At 45.8% G+C, this 24771-nt stretch overlaps 1 protein-coding gene across 12 annotated transcripts in view; it reads right to left on the reverse strand.

Moving 5' to 3' along the window:
- SYCP1 (synaptonemal complex protein 1) overlaps positions 1–24771 on the reverse strand; it is a 6803167-nt gene that overhangs the window by 3424023 nt on the left and 3354373 nt on the right. The gene's annotated exons all lie outside the window — the stretch shown is intronic.

A 24771-nucleotide genomic window follows, 5' to 3' on the forward strand; every position in this document is an offset into this window, starting at 1 on the left:
TATTCCTTCCATACCACACAGCTGACGTCGCATTTATTGTCAGGACTACCCCCCATTATGTATTCGCTTGACTTTACCTAGATAAACGCCAAGATCCACACTGTGTGTATTTTGGAGTCATACTGCCAAACACAGAGATGATAACTAGCGATCATTGATGTTACCCCTCTGTCCTGTACAGGAGATTTGGTTTGCAGCGCATTTTCCTTTGCTTCATCTCTAACTTGTGTACTGGGTCAAGATATCAATACTGCCTCAGCCATTCCAGAGCAATTCCCCTCCCTAAGTTGATTCTTTTCCGAACCCAGGACACAAATCCACTAATCAAGAACATTCCCGCAGCAGAAATTGCCCCATTAACACTAGCAGCAGGCCACGGTGACATGACAAACGTAACCAACCCAGTACCTGCTCCTAAGGGTTCTTCATGCCAGAATCCGGAGCATACATCCACCAAACAGTCGAATTCCCCTTCAGGCTCACGCTCGTCCAATTTGCCCACAGGGCACCCCATCATTAAGGCACCCTCAGCAAAGGGTGGGTGAAGACATAGGAGTCTACTGTTTTGAGGTTGCTATGGCCAGGAGCCTTGGCCATCAAACAAACAATTACACTCACACTACAAGATGCAAAATATCCAGACCTCAAAACACCCCTTTTCACGAATCCAACATCTTCATTCACATACCATTCATTAATACTGACACAACAACATCCGAAACTCTCGAATTTATATTCATAAACACACACTCTTCAATCACACCCCAGACGTTACTCACAGCATGATACAAGAAACCCTAAATCAGGAACCCCAACCTTTTCTATCAGGAGAGCTAGCTTCTGATCAATGAAAAGTGTCTTAGGGCCACATGTAGGTAGCCAAATACCGGTCGGTAACGGCCGAAAATACCGAATTTCGGCCGTTATCGACCGGTATTGGGCAATTGAGATGTAGGACACCAAAAAAGGCCAATCGGTAAATACGAATTGAAATTTACCGAATCGGAATGTACCAAATCGGAATTTACCGAATCGGTAAATAAGAAATGGCAAAAAATGACAATCGAGATGTAGGTAACTTCTAAAATACCGAATTTCATGAAATTCGGTATTTAAGAGTCGGTATTTACCATGGATTGAAACCAGGTGGTAACCAGGTGCAGGCTATAAAAAAGGCCCCAACATGCAAAAGTGTGACCAGAATGGCGGCATTTTACGTGATAGCAAGGTGGCTACGGCTACAGGCAGCAGGAGAGAGGGTCTGGAGACGGGAGGAGCAAGTCTACAGACAGGGGATTCCACTCTTCAAACTCACTGAGGCAGAGATCTTGCAACGGTACAGGCTACACCCTCAAACCATCCTGGACTTGATTAGGGACCTGCATGTGCAGGTGCTCTGTAGCCTACACCTGCTTGTATCTGGGAGTTACCAGGGGGTCATTGCTGGGGTAGGTGGGATGTACCAGAGCCGCCTATCCTGTTTCTTCCGGAAGTTCCTAGAGGCTATGATGCAGAGAATGCATCATTACATCAGCTTCCCTGACAAACATGCGGAACTGCTAAAGACCAAGACTGACTTCTATCAACTGGCACAGTTCCCACACGTCATCGGCTGTATTGATGGCACCCACATCCCAATCTGTCCACCTGCTGCCACAGAGTACATTTACAGAAACAGGAAGTCAACCCACTCTATCAATGTGCAGGTAATCTGTGATGCCAACATCATCACAGACATTGTGGCCATATTCCCGGGAAGCACCCACGACCACTACATCTTTCAGAACAGTGGGATCTACACACGCCTGACAGTGGGGGAATTCAGAGAAGGATACCTGCTAGGTAAAACATGGTGACACACCCTGATAGATATTGCAGATGTATGTGTATTTGCGCATGTGATTAATGGCTCTATCATTTTCAAATAGGTGAAAGCGCATATGCCGTCCGCTCGTTCATCCTGACACCCTACCTGAACCCATCAACGCCAAGCCAGAGACGATACAACGAGGCACACAAATCCACTAGGAACGTTGTGGAGCGCACCTTTGGGCTGTTAAAAAGCAGGTTCCGCTTCCTCCACGAAAATGGAGGCACACGGCAGTACTCACCACTCATCTGCTGTAAGATCATTGCACCTTGCCCAATGTTGAACAAACTTGCTACAAAGAAGAGCACAGAGGTGCAATTGTGCGATTATCAGGACCATGATGATGAACATGCACTGCCTGACCCCAACACAGCAGGAGTAGCACCAGCAACAGATGGTAGAAGGAGACGGGCAGAGATCACACGCAACTATTTTTGAATAAGTAAAGAGAAACAGACAGGTGGAGTATGTACCCAATGTAGGTTGATTATTGGCACTACGCAAGTATTGTAAGGCACAAATGTGCAACACAAATGATATCCATTAATAATTGGAGCCCTGGCTCACTTCCCCATTAAAGGTCATGGAGTGTGGGCAGCATTAGTCATTTTCGGCCATGCCTACCGGTGCCAGATGAAATTGGCTGGCTGTCCTCACTAGGTATGTGGGCAGTTGGAGAACCATGGAGCCTGCTGCTCCTCCGTGTCTCAGCAACAGGGGGGTTTGTCATGCTGCTCCTACTGGTGCTTTCCTCACTTTCAGGTACATCCAGAGCAGCAGTATGTGCTGACTGAGCATTAAGCAGCACCTCTACAGCACTCGTCACCCTTGCAAGGCCCCTGGACACCTCCTTGCTGCCGTGTGCTAGTCCCTCTAGCATATTGACGCATCGCCTGCAAAGAAGGGAAGTTGCTGTGGCCAGGCGGTTAACTGCTCTAGTGTGTCGCTGTGCTTCCTGCCTGTCCTTCCGCCTTGTTGTTCTGTCCTGGTCCAGTTTTGTGCACAAGAGAAGCACGGATTGAGTCATGTCCCGCATCCCTGCAGCCATCTCCCTCATACCTGATGCCATCTCTTTGTTCTCATCCACCAATGCACTGATGCCTTTTCCTATGTTTTCCATGTTTCCATTCAGGTGCCTCATCTGGCGTTGCACCGACTGGATGGCCTTCCCCTGCATACGTTGTATCTTCACCATGCTACCCTCCAGCCCATGGAAGACACTGGGACCCTCCACATGTTGTGCAGCACTGCTGTCTCTGGGCCTGCAGCGTCTGGTTCCTGTGCGGGCACCCTCTGCGCTGGACTGCTGTATGGAGTGAAGTGCTTCCTTCCCCAGCCAAGGTTGGTGTCTCATCCCTCTCCATGTCACCTGCTGATGTCTCCATTTGGACTAGTGGGGCAACAACATGCCTCTTGCTCTTTTGAACTGCAGGTGTTGTTTGAGACAGTGACGCAGGCAGTTCAGGTGAGGACAGTAGCAGATGGGAGCCAGAACGTTCTGGGGAGGCCTGCAGCTGTGGAGACATTTCAAGGTCTTGGGAGGCTGGCTGTGTTGTTGGTGCATTTATAAACTACAGGGACTGTCCAACACCCCTGAACCAGGGACAACTAATCATAACACCTAACAATTGGTTCAGGTGAACAATTAATAACATGAACAAAATTCACAAAAGGAAAAGAAGAAGAAGCCTAAATACACATGAATGAATTTACATGAGCAATAAGAATTTATTATGCATATATTTTTATATAAAAAGTTATTTCGTTTTTTCTAAAAAAACACATTCCAAGAAACAAATACGCTCAAGAAAAATGTTGGCAGAACAAAAAAACAATTCACATGCCAAACAAATGGCTAACTAACAAACATTGTGTATACAAAGGAACAGACAAAAACAAAATAATGTGTCCTTCTCAAATTAGGGCCACAGAAGACGTCGACGGCGTTTCGACCGCTGGGTCACTATTCAGTCATCATCAGGACAGAAAGTAACTTGAGCGTAAAGTAGCTTGATAAAAAGTCATCCAATCATTAATGAAATTGGACTCAAACAGAAATCAGCTTTCAAGACGTTGAGTTAGCGAAGCCAAAATTAATTGACCGGCGTCTTAGTACTGCCTTTAGATATCCTCAGAACGATGGACTCAACAGGTGGCATATTTCATTGTGCTCACCAACATGTCCAATTAAATTGGTTAAACTCCAAAATCACGATTGCTCCACACAACGCTGATACCGGCACGGTGTTGTTGGTGCAGCAGTGTCCTCTGTGGCATTCCCTGCACTTGTGCCTGCCTCCTGGGAGGTTGCTGTGGAGCACGAGCTGAGCTGTGCAGTCGAGCTGAGAGCAGAGAGCTGAACGTGGCGTTGGTGAGCCGGTGAAGCAGGCGTCACGAAAGAAGGCACAAGCAAAGGCACTGGAACGAGAGAATTGCAAGCGGGCGTTTTTAAGCATCAGAGCTCCGAGCTCCGGTGTCCTGAAGCTCCCTGCACCAAGAGAAGCGGTGAGAAGCGGGAGCCAAGAGCCGGGTGCGGAACGGGTGCAGGAGAAAGCCGAAGGGGGGGCAGGGAGTCCTGAAGCCCCCAGAAAAGCACCAGAAGCACCAGAAGCACAACGAGCACTGAAGCCCTGAGCCCCGCGAAAAGCCCCCTGAACCCCTGAAGCTCCTGAAGCCCAGAAAAGTGCCACAAGGCACACTGCACCGAATTGCCAAAAAGCAGAAGCAGGTCAGGTGCAGGTCAGGTGTGGGTCAGGTGTGGGCCGGGAGTGGGCTGTGAAAACAGAATATTTGAAGCCCTGAGGCACAGTGCTACACTCCTCCGGCCGTGGAAAAGTGCCAGAAGTGGAAATTGAAGCGCTTGAAGCATTGGAAGCGCTTGGAGCTGGCATACGAATCAGAGCCAGGAGCTGAGAGCGGAGGCTGGGCAATATTACAGATAGCAACACCGGCAGCAATCTGTCCAGCTAACCAGCTAAGGAGCAAAGGAGCTGTACCATCTTGTGAGTGAGCAGTGAAATACGGTGAGGAGTGGTGGAGGGGTTTGAGTGGCAGTGACAATAGAGGTGGTGAGCAGCAGTAAAGGAAGTCACTGTTGAAAAGGATTTTGGAGTGGAGTGTAGAGGTGTGCAGTGGAGCGTGGAGCGGGTTTTTTTACAAGGTCAGTTATTTTACTAACAATCGCCATACGTTCACCACTGCCTACCCCACCACACAGAAAGCCACCTCCCGAGTACCCAGTGTATCCAGTGTGAAGTTTCCAAAGGGAAGCAAAAAGCTCGGGTCAGCTTGGAATTACGTCTGCTGGCACAATGAGGTCGGGGAGGACACGTAGGAACCCCCCGCAGACCATAAAACGGAAATCCAAAACGAAAGGACTCCCAAGCCCCTCTGAAGACACTGCAGCCAACCCCCCCACCACCACACTAATACCCCCACTAATACCCCCAACTTACTCAATCTTCGGTTCAATAAAGTCAAATGGAAAATTTACATTCTTGAAAGATCCTGTCACAGCAATTTTTACAATGCCAGCAACCTCAAATGGATTACAAAAGCCAATGACCCCTAGCAAGGCAATTACGCAGTCAGTTGACCAACAATCGTCACCACCTAGCGTAAACATTATTACAGCAAGGGGCACAGCAACAGACGAATTAGGCGGTTGTACACAAATACCCCAGGGAAACAACAAGCATCATTTTCAAATACTAGCCCAAGTACACACGGGGCACAGTGAAAATAGAAGTCATGGCTCGGCCCAAGACTCGGCTCAGGAACAAATGAATCATCAGATTTCCTCAAGTGTTATAGAGTGGATAACGGACAGTCCCAGTGAAAAATCCAGGGAAGAGACTCCATCAAACACACGGCTCCAAAGGACCACAATTACACCAAAATTGTCAACCCAAATAGCAAAAGAAATAAAAATACACTCACCAAGGGAAAGTGTTTTACTGGTCATTGGTGATGTTGAAGGAAGTTACAATGCTAGCACCACAGAGGAGGCGCACAAGGTACAACCAAATAACCACTCGACTCCAAGACTGGACTCACGCTTAAATCAATTGAAGCGAAAAATCAGCAAAGAGAGAGAGGGGTGCGATCTTTGGTCGAACTCCCAAATCCTCTTGGAAAAGCATCAAAGTATATCATTTTGTAATGTAAAGCAAGGCAAGCAAACAAGTGAAATTGGCCCCAAGTTAACAAAGTCAATAACTGCAACAACGGAGGTACAAGGAAAAATCTCAAATAAACAGCTTCAAAGAAATCTATCAACCCAGGAACCAGCAAATAATAATTTAATTGAGATATCCAGTGGGTCAAATCGGGATGTAGAAAACAAAGGATATTTAGCTTCTCCCAATTGTCCTGACGCTGAGCGCCGTCAGGAACCAAAAATCATAGAAATTTCAAGTACGTCAGTGCCATACGACCTATCAATTGCAAAAGGGTCACCATACAAAGGTCCCTTGTATACACAACATGAGGAATATCGGAAGCCAGCGACTCATGATGAACTCGCATATAGTAGACCTACGTCAAACACTGATAAAGTAAATGCATGCAATCATGCAGGAATGAGCGGTCTCAGCCAAAACCTGGAATCAATAATTGCACTACATAGTGCACTGGGTGATACCTTGGAAACCTCAATTAAAACGTTGAACATGCGGTCAGACAAACTTGACATTCAAATCCATCTAATGGGTACAATAGCAGAACACATATCCAGTATAAACAAAAAAATGGATTCATTGGGAAATCTGTCTGAAGTTCTTCGAGACCAATCCCGCCCCTGGATCCAGGTTCCAAACTGCACTTGCAGCCCAATACTGGAAAAGTTAAAAGACTCACCATCAATACTCAGCGACATCTTACGTGAATGCAAGTATGCAAATCTGGGTGCCAATAGCAGATCAAATGAAAAAGATATTATTGCTTGGCAAAAAGACGCACATAAAGAAGCTACACCAAGTCGGGAAAAGAGAATGGTAGACCCAATAACATTTGTAATGCAACAGATAATAGATAAAGAACCATCAACAAAAAAAACGACGATAATCAGGAAGAGGAAAATATTACGTGAAATAGTTCAGGAGTCCGGAGTAGTACAAACCATGAAACTTTAGAAAAAGACCAGCATGAACAGGATAGCGAAAAAATTCTGCACACCAAACAACCGCTTAACCAAAAGGCAGAAAAAACGTGCGAGAAAAAATAGAAACCAACTATTAAATCGCATGCCTGCTACTAACCAGGCCTTAATTAATTTTCCGATTTTTGACTGTCGAAAACCATCAGTTAAAGCCAAAGAGGGAAATGCGGAGAGATCACAACAGTCGCAAATAACAACAAAACCCCAATGCAGCCTTCGAAAAAACAGTACTACTGTAAAAGAGCAGCAGTTAATGGTCAAAGAAAAATGTTGCAACGACTCAATACAAACAAAAAGAAAAAGAGCATCAACAATATTTTCACAGCTTTTTTTTTTTTTTTTTTATTAGCGTTGTGCAACACAGAGTCATGACATTAACAGCATCAATAATCCAATACAGTATCATTTACGGTACAGTCAGCGGACAAACATCATCGTTACAAGGGCTGGAACAGTGTAAATATATCCCCTCAACATCCCGGAACAAGAGGTCACTCTACCTGAATCACTCCCTCCACCCACATAGCGGGGCAAATAGTGGGGAGACCATCTCACCCCCGTATCCAAGTATCGCCGCAGGCAGGGAGAAGAGCTACCTCCGGTACCACCGGCCCATGGTCGTCCTAGCCCCAACCGGTTTCCCAGCTATGGCACCCGGTAAATTAGAGTGTCATCTGTGTGTCAAGTGAGAGTAGCTCCGCTTAGCCTTCCAGTGGGCCGTCCGTGGGAGGACAGTTAGGAGCGGAGTACAGCGGGTCACGGCCCGTCCTATCGTGTGAAATACAGTACGGCAAGAGTGGTGTAAAGCGCCTATATATGCTCACAGGCCCGGTATCGGCTCGTCATCTCCAGAGGAGTCGCTGTGGGCCGCTTGAGACATCCAGTATACCTGTAAGGGGGACCAAAAGTCACTGGGTTTGCAGCGGGCAGGTAACAGTTCTGCATAAACGCCGTGCTGGTCCTGGCAATACGTGAGATCGTCCAGCCATTCCTTAAATTTTGGTGCCCTGCCCCTCCCCCACCTGCAAGCAATCCTCCTTTTTGCAAGTAGCAGCGCTATATCCACAAATTTGCGGTCTGACTTGGGTACGTTTTTGGTATATCCCAGTAGCATCACCACCGGTTCAATGGAAAGAGGGCCATCGATCATCACCTGGAGCGCAGCATGTACCTGCTCCCAGTATTCCTGTATCACGCCACACTCCCCGGCCAGGTGGAGGAAACCCGCGCCCTCTGCACGGCATCTCGCACATCTGTCGTCTTCCGAGAGTTGAAATCGCAGCTTCCTGACTGGGGTATAATAATATCTCTGTACGAACTTATAGTGGATAATTTTCAGTCTGCAGCTAGAGGAGACTCTGGCAGTGACCGAGCAGCAATATCTCCACTGTTCGTCAGTGAGTGCAGTGGGTAGGTCTGAGTCCCAGTCAGTTCGTGCCTTGGACAGAGCAAGAGGGCGTTGCTCCCGAATGGCTGTATACAACTTCGACACCAAGTGTCTGCCGTCCGACACGAGCATGACGTGTAATGGCAACACTGTGCCCGGTTCCTCCGGGAAGCTAGGGATTATCTCCTTCATACCCTGACGGAGTCGGATGTAATAGAACACCTCCATTGGCAACGGGGGAGTAGCCCGGAAGATCTGATCCTTTGTACGGAACAGTCTCTCCTGAAACAAATCACCCCAGGTATGAAGGTGGACGCGGTTGCACATGGATCGAAATCCATTTTCCATTAAAAGCGATAGTTTCGGGTGGTACGCAAGGGGCAGCGCCGGTGAGTAGAGCATAGGGGCTCCAAGGAGTTTGGTCACTCTCCGCCATGAGTCCATGGTGCAGGTAACAGTTGTAGCAGGCGTCTCGACATCACCAACCAGGCCCATCAACATGCCCTTGAGCGGCAGCGGGTGCACGAGCCAATCCTCAGCAGCAACCTGAGGCATAAAGGGAGCGGGGTTAGCCCAGTAGTAAGCATGTTGAGCCTGAGCACTGAGGTAGTACACCTCCAGATCTGGTACGTCGAATCCGCCCTGGTCATATGGCAGTGTCAAGACCTTCCAACTGAGGCGCGGTTGTTTTCCGCCCCAGAAAAGGCGAAGCAGTTCAGATCGGAGTCTTTTAAAGAAATAGGCTCCCGGGTAATAGGGTATATTTTGAAAAAGGTATAGGAAACGTGGAAGGATGACCATTTTTATCAGGGAGGCTCTGCCCGCCATCGACAGCGGTAGGGCTAACCAGCGGGTCACATTGTCGGCCAATTGGGAGATGGCTACCCCATAGTTCAGTGGAACCGTGTCCTCCTTATCGAGCGATACTACTATGCCCAAGTATTTCAAGTCAGTACTGCACCACTCTAATGGGTAATCAAGCGGGAAATGGGCTACTGAGGGCGTAAGGGGGAAGAATTGCGACTTTTTCCAATTGATGTGCACTCCGGAAATGCCACCAAACAATACAAATTCTCTCAAAAGTGGGTTGAGGTGTTCTTGTGGGTGTCGCACATACAAAGTAACGTCGTCTGCATAGAGGGAAATGCCAATCTGCCTTTGATTGCAATTAAAGGCGCTGGCCTTATGTAATTGCCGGATCCTGCAAGCCAGCGGCTCAATTGCCAGGGCGAATAGCAGGGGTGACAGGGGGCAGCCCTGTCTAGTCCCCCTCGTAATCGGCATCTGCGCCGACAGCCCACCGTTGACTACGACCCTGGCAACTGGAGAGGTATAAAGCAATGTCACCCAGGTGATGAATATCCGGGGGAAACCCATTCTGCTTAAGATGGCCAATAGGTAACCCCACTCAACCGAATCGAACGCCTTGGTGGCGTCTAAGAACACAGCAGCGACTGGCTGGTCTGGCGAGATGGTAGGTATGAGGGAGAACAGGGTGCGGAGGTTATGAGACGTGGCTCTCCCTGGGACAAATCCAGATTGATCCGGCAGCACCAGGGTAGTCATAAGTAGGGACAGTCTAGTCGCGAGCACCTTTGCAAGAATATTTGCATCGCAGTTTAGCAGCGACAAGGGCCTATAGGCATCAGTATCCGTCGGGTCTTTCCCTGGCTTGAGAAGCGAAGTGATCGCCACCTCTCTCATAGAGCCCGGCAGTATCCCCACCTCCAACGACTCTTCGAATACCTCCTTCAGTACTGGTGCCATTATGTCGATGTAGCATTTATAAAATTCGGCCGGTAGGCCGTCCAGTCCTGCAGCTTTGCCGTTACTGAGTGACATGATCGCATCCCGGATTTCATCGATCTCGAAAGGGCATCCCAAGAATGCCCTATCGCCATCGCTCAGCCAGCACAGTGCTATGTCGTCCAGGAAATTCCCGAGCTCCACCTCACCAGTCTGCTGTGTGGTATATAGCCGTTTATAGTGCTGCAGGAAGGTTTCCTGTATCCCTTTAGAGTCCTGGTAGGTCCTGCCTGCACCATCAGAGATTTCTAATACGTGTGTGGCAAACCGCTGGTGCCTTGTGAGTGCCACTAAGACTTTTCCCGGCCTATCTCCCTCGCAGTAACGCCTAGCCGTCCAGTATTTGCCGCGGAATTTTGCTTCCCTGGCCGCTTCCTCCTCATAAGTTGACAGTTTGGCCCTGAATGCCATCGCTAGGTCAGGGCAAGGATTACCGACCATCTCCGCCTCTAACGCCTTAAGTTCCGCTTCAAGGCTTGCTAATGTGCGTACAATGTCCCTGAGCACGCCACAGCTCTTAGATATTGTAACACCCCGCACAGTCACTTTAAAGGCTTCCCATACCGTTTCGACCTTATCAACAGACCCCTTATTCCTAGGGAAGAAGGCCTCAATTTCCTCACCAAGTTCCTGCTTAAGACCGGATCAAGGAGGGCCGAGGGGAAGAGCCGCCACGGCGGACGTACTCTTGCATAGCCAGGCATATCCAGAACAGTCAATACAGGGCAATGGTCCGAGTAGGTGCGAGGCAGATGTTTCACCGTAACGACTCCACCAGCTAAACCTCGTGAGATAAAGCAGTAATCGATCCTGGCCCATGAGCGTGCGTGTGTGGTGAAGTGGGTGCCTTCCCTAGCTGCCGGGTGTAAATGCCTCCAGCTGTCCAATAATCCCGCCTCCGTCAGTATGCCCTGAAGCGTGTCCCTAGCTCTCGTGTTGTACTGTCCGCTACCATCTGATCTGTCCGCCCCCGGGTGTAATGAGAGGTTGAAGTCCCCCCCCAGACTACGTGTGTGGCCTCGACCTCCAGTGCATGTCCCCATAATGCCAAGAAGAACCCAGGTGTGTCAATATTAGGTGCATAGCAATTTATAAGCATTATCACATCAGCGCCCAGTCTCCCCCAAAGGATCACGTATCTCCCCTCGTTATCCGCCCGAACTCCCAGCTTCTGGAACGCCAGTCTTTTATTGACCAAAATGACCGTACCCCTGGAATAGGTGGAATAGGAAGAAAACTCTCTCACAGTCGCCCATCTACTTGCAAACTGAGGGGCACAACGCGGGTTCAGGTGGGTTTCCTGGAGCATAGCTATCTGTACCTGGTGTCTATCTAAATATGCTAGTACATTCCTGCATTTCCGTGGGTTATTAAGGCCTCGAACATTCCAGGACAATATAGATACAGTAGTCAAGGCGTGATCACCCGTGCTCATCCCCACATCCCTGTAACCAGCAAATGCAGAGTGCCTTAGCCCTCGGCAGGCCCGCATCATGTATCACCATCCTCACTGTACAGTACCGTCGGTTCTTTCGATCATTCATGCTGATACAAACCGTAATTACAGTCCTAACATACATGCCATGAACACCATCCGCACACTCATTTCCTCTTACAACAATTCTCACCCCAACAAACAAACATCCCCCCGTACTCCACGCACAGCAACACAAACCCCGTTCCACTAGTCCTCCCCCAACCCACTGAAGCAACCCAAACTTGCCAGTACTATGACCCCTCCCCCACCCCAAACCCCGTACTCAATAACCATAGAAAAACCATGTGGGGAATCCCCTCCTGGGGGCAACAGAGGTACACACCCATTCACCCCAACACTTCCCTCCCGTCCCGCATGTATCATACGGGGAAGACAGAGAAGAAGGGGTGGTGCCTGGCAGTCATAAGCCCTGCAGGTTTAAGCCTATTCATTAATCCACAGCACCGAACCCGCCGCCCCTCAATCACAGAAGACATCAATGAGTTCAGGCGTACCGCCCAAATACCAGCTGTTGCTTGCAATGTCACCTGTAATGCCACCAGATCGTGCAATCCAAGTACCAACCAATCAGCGGGGTAGATCATACCAGCATGGCCTTCAGTCTGCTGCAGGTCTATGGTGCAGGAGAGCAGCCATCCATGTCTCCTCATGTAGGATAGAACTGCCCCAGTGCAAACAGGGCATAGAGTCCAAATAAAACGCCAGCAGTTCGACCAGGGGCCAGTACGCAAACGTTCACAGTGACCATGTCTCATCACTGCTCCCACAGGCAGACCAGGCGTTGATCAATGTAGACGGAGCACCTACACGTCTGCTGTCGCCCATATTGTTACCCGCACCGTTGCATATGTGCTCAATCCCAGCACCACACCAGCAGCGAAGCAGGGCGCGCAGAGTCAGTTATCACACAGTGATGGATTCAAAATACCGGAAAACAACTATCTATGCCTCCACAGGTAGGGCTGGGTAGCTACAGCTCAGGTAGGGCTCAATATCCAGAACATGCACCAGTAGTTTGATAGGGCACAAGTGATCAAGTTATCATAAGGGTACCTTTAAGATTCATCGTGCTCAGCAGGATTCCCTCCTGCTACGTCCTCCTCCGCATTGCGCCTGTCCCTTCTATCAGTGCGGAGTTTCTTAACATAATCCTCAGCGTGCTGCGGGTTCGTAAAGAAATGTTGTTTGCCCTGATGGGTCACCCGGAGCCGCGCCGGGTACAGAAGTGCGTAATCCACCTGCATGTCTCTCAGTTTCTTTTTCACATCCAAGAATTTCCTCCGTTGGTCTTGCACCATGGGCGTGAAATCTGGGTAGAGGGAGAACTGCACACCGTCACAGGACAAATTCCGGTGTGTTCGAGCTGCGCGTAGCGCCACATCCCGATCGCGGTAGTTAAGCAACCGGGCAATGATAGGCCGCGGTTGCGCCCCCCGCTTGGGGATCGGGCCCAAAGAGCGGTGCGCCCTTTCAATGATAAATTAATTTGAGAAGGCCTCCTTACCCACCGCAGTTAGTAGTATGCGTTCAACATAGTCCTCCATGCGTCCAGTGTTGGTGGACTCCGGAACCCCCGTGACGCGTATGTTATTGCGTCTACTCCTCGCCTCCAACTCCTCATTCTTCGCCGCTATCACTCTGAGGATATTATCCATGCGGGTGAGGCGCATTTCATGTGTCGTGGAAGTATCTTCCGCAGTGGAAATGCGTCGCTCTGCCTCTGACAGCCGTTCTTCGTGGACCTCCAGTTTTTGCACGACACCATCCATCCTGGAGGACAATCGATCCACCTTATCCACAACAGTGGCGAAACCCTGTCGCATCTCTTCTATGATCAGGCGCAGCTCAGGTGTCATGAGCGCAGGAGGCGGTTCGGCGCTTGATGATCCCGAGGAGCTGCCGGCCCCCATCGTGCCACGTGTCGGTTTTTTGGCGGTCGTGGGTTCGAAGGACAGTTTTGGGTTGTTTGGCATCGTTTTTGCCCATCGTGCCCTATCTGCGGGCGCCCAGTGGTGTCAGTGAATGAAGTAAACACACGTTCTCCTCCTTCTTCAAATTAGAGTGCTCGCTCCGATCATTCCCCACGTGGCGGCCTCTCTAGAGTCAAGGACAGCAATGTAGATCAGCGGTGCCTAATATGCCTCTCGCTCCCCCTCGCATACCATCGTGGTAGATCAAGGCCACTCGGGAGCACACACGCTGGCAGGTGGGCCGCCACCCTCCGGGGCACAGCCCAGCAGTCCTCGGCAGCGGGAGCACCCGGGGTGAAGGGCAGTGGGGCGGGGTGAGGATTGATATGCCCCCGCAGCAGTCGCAAGAAGGACACCACCGATGTTTTCTAACGGTCGCCGGTTTCGCCCCAGGCCGCTATATCTGGATGCAGCGGTTTCGCTTATGTGTCCCGGGGGATCAGCGGGGAGACGCGTAGTGTGGTCGGGGAGGCTGCCAGTGTCCCTCGTAGAGTCTAAGTGAAGGATGCTCCCTCCTGTCCGCTGTCACAGTAAGGGCACTGGTGCAGTGAACAGCCTCTCCCCCTTTTGCAACGTCCCTGGGGGGTGAGACTCACCTCCGCTTGCCGCCGGTGATCCCTCAGCAGGCCGCCCGCCTTTCAGGCCGAGTTACGCGACCTCGAGGCCTGGCCGCCTCGTGGGAAGCCGCGGTCTCTCGTTGCACAGCGCCCGGTCCGTCTCAGCAGCTCTCCGCAGCGGCTCCTCCCGGGGAATGTTCACAGCGTCGCCGCTCACGCGCCGGACCCCGGATCTCCACCGGATTTGAACAGGCTCTGCAGCTCAGGTGTGACTAGCATCGGCGCTGTTTTCAGGCGTCAATCTGCAGGTGAAGCGGATAAATGAAGGATGTTTCTGGCCAGGCAGCCAGAGCCTCACAGAAGTGCGGCCATTAGCTCGTGCGCCCTCTAGCGCCCCCCCCCGCATCAACAATATTTGAGGAGATCATCCATGAAACAAATTCAGACACAGATGACTCAAATAAGGATGAACAGGAAGTCCTAGCCACATCCTTAAGTGGGGCGGACTGGAGTCTGGAAAGTATCGATAATGATCACAATCTAGAACAAAAAATTTGGACTAAGCAAGAAAGAACCAATTACTATGCAAGGAAAAAAGAGCACAGTAGACACGAGTCTATCAAGCATAGAGGCCAAAATGTAGGGATCAAAGATCCAGGCACTACATATAAAGGTCTAAACAATTTACATAAAGTCACTTTAAACCTTGAAACAACTATGAGTAATAACGTCTTCTCCAAAAGGGATAAAATCAAAACAAGACAAATCATAGCAACAGCTGATCAGAATAAGCCTGATAAACTACAAGTAAAGATTATTACTGACCAATATGACTCACATCAGAGCATTGGACCAGAAAAGGCTACAGGGACAGGTCCTAATTCAGTGAACACCATTAATGGTCGTACACCAAATATAGAACTAGGCGGACACCAAAGAACAATTCCGAGAATAAAAACTACAGAAAGCATACAACCTGAACAACCAGGGAATGATAATTATAGTCAACAAGTTAATAACACAAGGGATGAGGCAAAGAAAAATGGAAGCAATAAAACAGGGAGAACTCGGCCGTATGACAACACGTATGGTATAAAACCAATAATAACTGGAAGGATTCTTTTTATACCAAATTATAAAATGCAAGGTACGCAAGATTATCTAAACCGAGGAAACATCTTACATCTAACATCGGCTATCCCGAGCCTCAACCATATAACGTCTGCAGACCTATGGGCCATTGAATTCATCAACCTTGGAAACAACACAACCAAGGAAGGTACCCTCACAACTTAGAGGAGCACGGAAACTGTCAGTCAGCTACTCAATGAAGTCAAGAAATTTGAGGAATGGATACTGAGGAAGATGGCGGCCGACTAAGACGCTCGGTCGTGAGCTCCGGTGAAACCAGTGAAGCAAGGCAGTTTCAGCGTTTTCCCCCGAGGGAATTAGGATGGATTACAGTCTATAAATAAAACATAAAACAAGGTATGGATTTGTTTTGAACCCCAGTCGGCGAAATATTAGTGCTGATATCTCCGAGATCGAACTTGAGAGGCAGCGCCTACCTGATGATCGCGGTGGCAGCGTTGCTGGTGTCTGCAAGTGCGGTGACTATCGTGGTGCCTGATGTTGCTCGTGAAGTTCGCTTCCCGCGGGTGAGCCCCTGCTAGGGGGAAGTGTGGAAAAAAAAGAGGAGTAAAAAAACAACGGCAGCGATTGGCAAAGGCGTGCATGTTGGAGCGGGGTGAGAGCGGACAGTGTGCGGCGCCGACTGCCGGGCTGTGGGCGAGAGCGCAAGACGCCGCCCGGAATTACAAAAAAACTCTCAGCGGAATCTCTTTCTTCTTCCGGGGGAGAGGCAGCAGGGCTGACGGCTCCAGCAAGAACAGTGTGACTGAGACAAGCAATGGGCAGCGCAGTAATCGTAACAGTCAATCAAGCAAAGGTGCAATCGTGCTGAGTGAACAGAGGCACATAATAAGGAATAGTGGGGAAAATAAGCGCCTAGAAAATTCAAATAAATCCTTAAAGGTGAAACAGACACAAAATAAAACCCAAGAAATTTTGACTAATTGGTGCTGGATGAGTGAAAAACGCCTCCAATTGTCTGACACAGTGGGACTTACCAGAAGCGAAGAGCCATCACAAAACATACCACTGCACACAGCAAAAAGGGAGGGGAAGCAAATAAGTGTGCTGAATGATAAAGTGCCTATTCACAAGGCCCTCACAGTAGCACATTCCTCTGGTTTACCTGGTTTACCTGGTGACTCCAACTCGCAGTATCTAGACAAAACTCAAGACAGTAAAAACATAATTGTATACGCAACGAGGTCAAGGAAATTACTGGTAGAGAAAACAGCACCAGTAACATCATTAACTACACAAAACAAAACAAAATAGAAGGAGAAGGAATTAAGTCAGTGTATAGTTTAAGGAGCCGAAATTTACTTAAGCAAAGCACAATATCAATACAAAAAAAGTCTACATCTCCGAGAAGCACAAAAAAGAAGAACTTACCTCGTTTAGAAGCACTGTCTGAGAGTATAAAAATTAGAGCCTCTAAAGCAAAAATCAAGGGGCAAAAAGTAAAGATAACACCATCCTTAAGATCTTATTTTAAGGTACAACAAGTAATACAGATAAGGGGTGGCCAGTCTGTGGCAGGTGATACTGCCTCTGAATCAGTCTTAAACTCTTGTGAAGGTATAGCTGAAAGTAAAGAGAGGTCTCCAAACTCGACGTGGGAGGACGAGGAGGACGAGGAGGAAGAAGGAAGAAAAGAGGAAAGGATACTTGCAGTAGACGTCTCGGAAGGTGCTACAGAACATCAAGATATAAACTCATTAATCTTGACCCACCCAACACAAAAATTAAACATACTACCATTAATGAGTACTTCAATGGCACAACTAACAGATAACCAGGCAGAACTAGTTATAGCCTCACAAGCCTCAAGCGAGATGGTGCAGCAAACCGAGGAAGACAATGAGGCAGTCATCCATGAGGAGACATCGGAACAGCAGGTCAAAGACCAGAAAGATATAAGCAAAATGGAATTGGCAATGGAGAGATGCATGGAAAAAATGATGGACAAAATTCTGGGGGAAATGAGAGAGAAATTCTCGACTTCTGAAGGAAATCAAACAAAGATTCAAGAGGTAGTCGAAAACTTAGACCAGAAATTAAACGAATTAGGGGTAAGAGTAACGGCTGTGGAAAATGAACTTGGCTCTTTAATCAAAAAAGTGGTTACAAATCAAAAGGAATTACGACAGTTAAAAGACAGTGAGAGGGCGATTAAAGACAAACTGGAATCCCTGGAGAACCAAGGGAGAAGAAATAATATTAGACTGCTGAACATTCCTGAAAATTTGGAGGGATCGGATATTAAGACGTATGTTATAGCTTTATTAGAGGAATTCTTCCCCTGGGCAAAAGATAGCGATTTAGCTGCGGATATTCAGCGAGTTCACAGGGATCCGTTCAGGAAAAGTAAGGAGAGAAAAGCCCCAAGAAAAATTTTGGTGAATTTTATATCTTACTCCTTGAAAGAAAAAATTCTAAATGAAGGATTAAAAATCGGAACCTTCAACAAGGATAACTGGTCGTTCCGAGTCAGATCGGATATATGCAAAGCTACACAGGACAGGCAATGGGAACTGGGCCAATATATGCAGGAGTTAAAAAGTTTGGGAGCAAACGTTCAGCTGAAATTCCCTGCGGCTTTGCGAGTAATGTGGAGAAATAAAATGCATAATTTAAGGGATCCAAAAGAGGTAGAAAACCTTATTCAACAAATAAAAGATCAAATCGAAGTAGAAAAGACTAATAAGGATTAAGGAGTAAGATCTCAAGATATATATCAGTATTACAAAGAATGAATTAAATTCTTAGAATAAAGAGTCAAAAAAATAAAAAAAAATAAAAGGGAAAACGCTGGCATAACAAATATCTAACAAACTAAGATAACTGGCGAAATGGAGTCCGAAGACGGTGGAAAAACCACCTAAATGAAGAAAAGGGAGGCTTCCTCAGGGTGGGAATCTACATTCACACTGTATACTAATACACTGTATACTAAGTATGTAAGACACATTTGCACGAGGGTGGGGAGCAAAATGGGGGAAAAAAAATCAAAAAATAACCTCAAAATTGGTAAATGAAAGGTATTTGATGAGGACTAAATGGTCCTTTCGATTTCATTTTCAAAACAAGACTGTTTTTAATACGGAATGGCAGTAGAAAAGATGGTAAAAATACTCTCATGGAATGTTAATGGACTCAGAACTCCTAAAAGAAGAAGAAGAATATTAGAATATCTGAGAGAAGCTGAGAGTGAGATTATTATTCTTCAAGAAACCCATCTAGTGAAATCAGAATGGTTTCAAATGGTAAAAAATATACGATGGATAGGCTCAAGTATCCACACATCACAAGACTGTAATGTAAAAGGGGTAGGAATCATTATTAAAAAATCCCTGAATGCTAAACTGGAGTCTGAAGTAGTAGATAGTAAGGGTAGATGGGCAGTGGCTAAAATCAGGATTGAAGGATCTATATTTGCGATCGCAGGATATTATGGTCCAAATATTGATGATTCAGCTCCTCTCAAGAAATTATACTCAGAACTTTTGTCATTCTCAGCCCCGATAATTGTAGGAGGAGACTACAATATTATACTAGATCCGAAAGTAGATAGACTGCCCCCCTCTAAACAAATGAAGTCACCAAAGATGAGGGAATGGCTGGGAATATACAAAAAAGACTTAAACCTGGATGACATGTGGAAACAAAAAGGAGAGAAAACCTACCCTTATACTTTTCATAATAAAAAGTTAGGGCATAAATCTAGAATAGATTTCTTTCTAATAAATAATTTGCTTCGGGATAAGGTGAAAAGTATTGAGCATCAGCCGGCACACTTATCGGACCATTCAGCAGTCCTATTAAAACTCTTATTACCACAAATCCCAACTCCGACTAGATGGACACTGGATCGGTCGATACTAACGGTGGAAGATATGGTGAATCAACTTTCAACATCCACTACCAATTATTTCACTGATAATGATATAGGAGCCTCTAAAAGAGTAATATGGGACGCATACAAAGCAGTAATTAGAGGTAATCTACTCAGTTTGGGAGCCTACAACAACAAGTGAAGAAAATTAGACATTAAAAAATTAGAAGCAGAAATCAAAGAAATAGAAGTACAATTAGATGATGGGATACCTTCGGCTCTAAGAGAAACACTAAGAGAGAAGATTCGCAAGTTAAAAGAGGATTTGACAGACTACTTGGAGAGTATTGTCCAAGAGAAATGGGAGAACAGTAAATTGGCTAATTATGAATATGGGGAAGGCTGCGGGAAGATGTTAGCGTGGAAACTGAAAACAGACCAGACAAGAAATATTATACCAAGTGTCCATACTAAAGACCAATCAGCACTATGTGCGGATGATGCCTCAATAAGACAAGAGTTTTTAGATTTCTTTTCAACAATCTATAAAGAAGACATAAACCCCACAGAAGAAAATATTAAGAAATATTTAGATGGTATACCTTTGCCAAAATTGACTGAAGAGGAAGTGGTATTTTTGAACAGCGAGATAACAATAGAGGAAGTGAGAACTGCTATGAATAGTTTAAAAAGGGGGAAAGCTGCTGGCCCTGACGCACTCCCTAACGAATTCTACATAGCTCTAAAACAGCCGTTAATTGCTCACCTGACAGAGGTCATGAATAAGACCTACATGGATTGTGAAAAGATCCCCGATTCATGGAATGACGCTACAATAAGTCTAATACTAAAACCAGGGAAAAACCCTAAGCTATGTGAGTCTTATAGACCAATATCGCTTCTCAATTGTGATTACAAATTGTTTACGAATGTAATCGCAAAAAGACTATCAAAATTAATACCGAAATTGATTGATCAGGACCAGAAGGGTTTCGTAAAAGGTAGACAAATTCAAGAAATTACACATGAATTATTAGCTACGATTGATGTAGCTATCTCGGAACAAGTACCTCTTACAGTTATAACATATGATGCGGCGAAAGCCTTTGACCGTGTGAATTGGGCCTTTCTAAACATCATCATAGAAAAAAATAATCTAGGGAGTAAGTTCAGTCATATGGTGAAGGAAATTTATATGAACCCCAGAGCAAAAATAATAGTGAATGGAAAATTGACAAATAATATTATTATCCAGAGGGGCACGAGGCAAGGTTGCCCCCTGTCCCCACTGCTCTTCAATATATATATTGAACCACTAGCCTGTGCGATCAGAAATCATAGACAAATAACACCATTTAAATACCGGAATTGGACAAAGAAAGTAGCACTATATGCAGATGACCTTATGGTGTTTACGGATAATTATAACTCCTCAGAAAAGGCCATCAATGAAATAATAACTAACTTTGGCAAGGTCTCAGGATATTTGATAAATAATAGCAAGACAGAGGCAATGAGTTGGAACAGCACTTCAAAGCCAGTCTTTTCAAAGGAAAAAATAAAATATCTAGGAATTACGCTAACCAAAGATCTGGAGAAATACCACAACTAAATTTAAATATTGTAGTAAAAGAAATGAGAAGACTTTTTAAAATCTGGTCCGGACTACCTTTAAACTTTCTGGGCAAATCAAACGCAGTCAAAATGACAATCATCCCTAAATTTACATATCTGTTTAATGCCATTCCGTTAGAGTTTAACCGCATGCGTGCGGGCGGAATTCCGCCCGTACGCTGAGTTTTTTTAAATCGCATGTTACGTGACGAGCTGGGCTCGTCATGAGCGTGCGAGGAGGCTACCTCATGACGAGCCCAGCTCGTCATGAGCGTGGAAGGGGTTAAAAAAGCAGCTCTTAAAAAAATACAAGGAGAAATATCCAGCTTTATTTGGTCGGAGAAAAGCACAAGAATTGCTTGGAACAAACTTAGGAAAAGAAAGGAACAAGGCGGCATAGCAAGCCCAGATGTGTTTGAATATTATAGAGCTTTTCAGTTTAAAAATTTCAGAATGTTGCTAAGTAAACACTATATATACCCAAACTTCCTACAACATCTTACAAATGGTGAAGACTATTTTCTTTTCAAATTTGGCCATCCAAAATTTTTCAAGAAAGTCAAACTAAAGATTTTAAATAATGCGGTCAAATTGTGGACTCAGATTAGAAACGTAGTGAAGATCCCATATTACAGCAATCTGGCCCCAATATGGGATTCACCTGGGACACCGGAGTGTTTAAAAGACGTATTAGCAAGACCAATCAGACAACTAGAATTTGAAAAATGGGGTCAACTTTTATTTGAAAACACCCTAATATCTTGGGAACATCTACACACAATTACAGAAGGGAAGGTCTCAAAATTTAAATATTATTAATTGAATAGCTGGGCTAAGACCATACCAAAAGAAGCAACAAATAAGGGTAATTTTGAGGAAGAGATGGTCAAGGAATCCACAATAAGAAAAGAAGTATCAAAATGGTATTGGGCGCTAATTGAGGCTGGAGATGAAAATGTATCAATATCAGAAAAAATCTGGAGAAAAGAATTCCCTAATGAAGAGATTGACTTGAATGTGATTTGGAAAAAATCCTCGGAAAAATGCTGGGTATCTGTGAAATCGGCAGCTTTAAAAAGAAATCATCTGCTCTCAATCCATAGAGCGTACTGGACGCCAAAAAGACTATCGAAATTTAAAGGTGCAGCAGTAAAAGCATGCAGTAAATGTGGCGAAAATAAGGCGGATGACATTCATATGTTCCATCGATGCCCGGCCCTCTTGTGTTACTGGCAAGAGATTGGTAAGACTTTATCGGCGGTATTGGGGACATCAATAACTGTAAGTACGTTTTTAATTATTTTTGGGATTCAAACAGATGCCCTAAGGTTAAGTAAACTTCAAGAAAGCCTAATTTTTGTCTTGATACTATTAGCACGAAGAGAGATTTGCATAAATTGGGTAAAACCAGTACCACCGACCCATGAGGACTGGCTAAATTCTGCTATGAAAGTATCAAGACTAGACAGGAAAGGGAAACGCACTAAAAGATCACAGTTCTGGGAGATATGGGAAAACTTTATTACCTCTAGTTGATGACCAAGATTCCGTTGACTTTTTCTCCTCCACTTACCAGGCACGTCTTCACCTCCTCTCTCCTTTTGTTCCTTTTCCTTTCTTTTTTGCTCTTTTCTTTTTTTTTTCTCTTTTTGTTTACCAATGATTAAAGCGGAGACAATAATTTCCAGGCAAGATCGGTAATCTGCCGAGTAGCTATACAGCTAGCTCATCTCAGGAACGTTGGAATTATTGTGTTGGATAAAGGTATAATGGAGTACGTTGACTGGTTCCAAATATCAGCTCGGATCTAACAACATATCGAGCAATGAAGGCACACATCTTGGAAGGACCGTCAAGTCTCTCAAATACCCTTTTTATCTACTTCTCTTGCAAATATGAGGTAAAGAAAAAATAAAAAAATAAAAATAAAAAAAAGACATTTGAGGAATGGGGGATCTCGTTGAAGGAAGATGCAACAACAGGTTACCCCTCGCCCCTATTAAGGAAGAGCTTTAAATTTGAAGATCATACTGGGGCAAACCGATATACATATTCGGTATTGCAAGGGGCAAGGGGTGCAGATATTTCCAAAATTGGCCAACAGAACAGACCAACGCGAGACCACCTAACTGAAGACTGAATCCAAAGTAGGGCGTGTAACACCGGAGATAGCATAATAAAAATCCTTTCTTGGAACATCGCCGGCGCCAAAGAATTTTTAAACAACGACAGGAAAATGGATACCTGGAATATTTATGATATCATTGCCCTGCAAGAAACGTGGCTAACAGAGCCAATTGACGTACCTGGTAGAATCAGTTTTCATGTTAGTGCAATTCGCACTCAACGTTATGGTCGAGCAAAGGGAGGTCTGTCAATTTATATAAGTACTGCACTAAACATCGAGGCCTCCCAACTGGCAGCCTTCAAGGCAGACATGCAAATAATCAAAATTGAGAGGGCATCTCAGGCTGGCATCGGAACCATCATACTAATAAATATATACGCCCATCCAAAAATGAAGTTAAAAAAATAAATATTTCATGCCATTAACAATGTAATATCAGGTTTCCGTCTTGAACATCCAGAATGGGAGATAATCCTGACGGGCGATTTCAACGTCAATCTTATGCAGCTCCCAGAAGAGGAAGAGAATATTATGGCAGCCAACGAATTTTGGGCGGTTGAAACACAGGAGATCCCGCCAGCCAAGAAGACCGACCATGTCGGAAAACAGTTGTTGTGGGCTTTGGAAAATCAGGAGTTGCGTGTATTAAATGGAAGAGTCAAACAGGACAAACCCCCCTCAATCACCCATATAGGCCCAAGTACAAGTACAATTCTGGACTATACCATCGTCTCGCTTCCCCTATTGGGGTTAATCAAAAACTTCCATATACAATGCTCAGTGGATAGTGACCACTCAATGCAGCATATTGAGATTAACCTGGCACCGACCAAACATTTAAAAGCCCGAACAACAGCTGGAGAAACAACAACAATTGATCTGAAGCGTTTAAGATGGACGACTAGTTCATTACCACAAATAGCCAAAGACGCTAAAAACTTACTTCAAATCATAACCAAAGGAAGTGACCTGTGTGTAGAAACATGGACTGCCTTTTTGAAGAAACTACCAAAAACTGGGGCCAGTTTGAGCAAGAAATCCAACCAAAAGAAACATGGTCAACTCAGCAAGACCATACTATTCTTAAGGAGACGTCTGCGGAAATCTATGCGGCAAGCAAAGTGTCGCAGTTCACACTCACCCATTTGGCAAACAGTCCGATTAATCAGGAAACAATATAAAAAACAAATCTGGATTGAAAAAAACCCCCAAGTGACTGACTTTTGGACTAAGTTATTATATAACATAAAAAAATCTGACTCCAGAGCATTTTGGTCACAAGTAAACTCATTAAGTAGATCAGGTAAAACAATAAGCATGACTTGTGTCACGGAAAAGGCATGGACTCAACATCTACTTGATACTTTTTCAGTGAATCCATCCACAACCGTAACTCATAACATACTAAAAACAGTGGAACTGAAGACCTCTGTCCCTCTAAAATTTAACAACTGTATTGCCAATCAGCTATGTGGCGATCAAACATTCATTTCACATGCGGAATTTGAAACATTGCAAATAATTAAGAAAAGCAGACAAGACTGTGCACCGGGACCAAATGGAGTCCCCCAGGCTATTTACAAGGAGGACCCTCAATATTGGGCACGCAAGTTAACCATCCTATTCAGGTCAATAAATAACACGAGTCGGCTCCCAGATAGCTGGCGAAGGGCGATCATAAACCCAATCTACAAAGGAGGAGACCGTAAAAATCCATCTAATTACCGTCTGATAGCACTTATCGATGCAGAAGCAAAATACTATGCATCCTTGGTGCTAATCGACCTTCTTAAATGGTCTGAGGATAATAGGAAAAT

The sequence above is a fragment of the Lissotriton helveticus genome, chromosome 5_1 (genome assembly GCF_964261635.1).
Source record: "Lissotriton helveticus chromosome 5_1, aLisHel1.1, whole genome shotgun sequence".
NCBI lineage: Eukaryota > Metazoa > Chordata > Amphibia > Caudata > Salamandridae > Lissotriton > Lissotriton helveticus.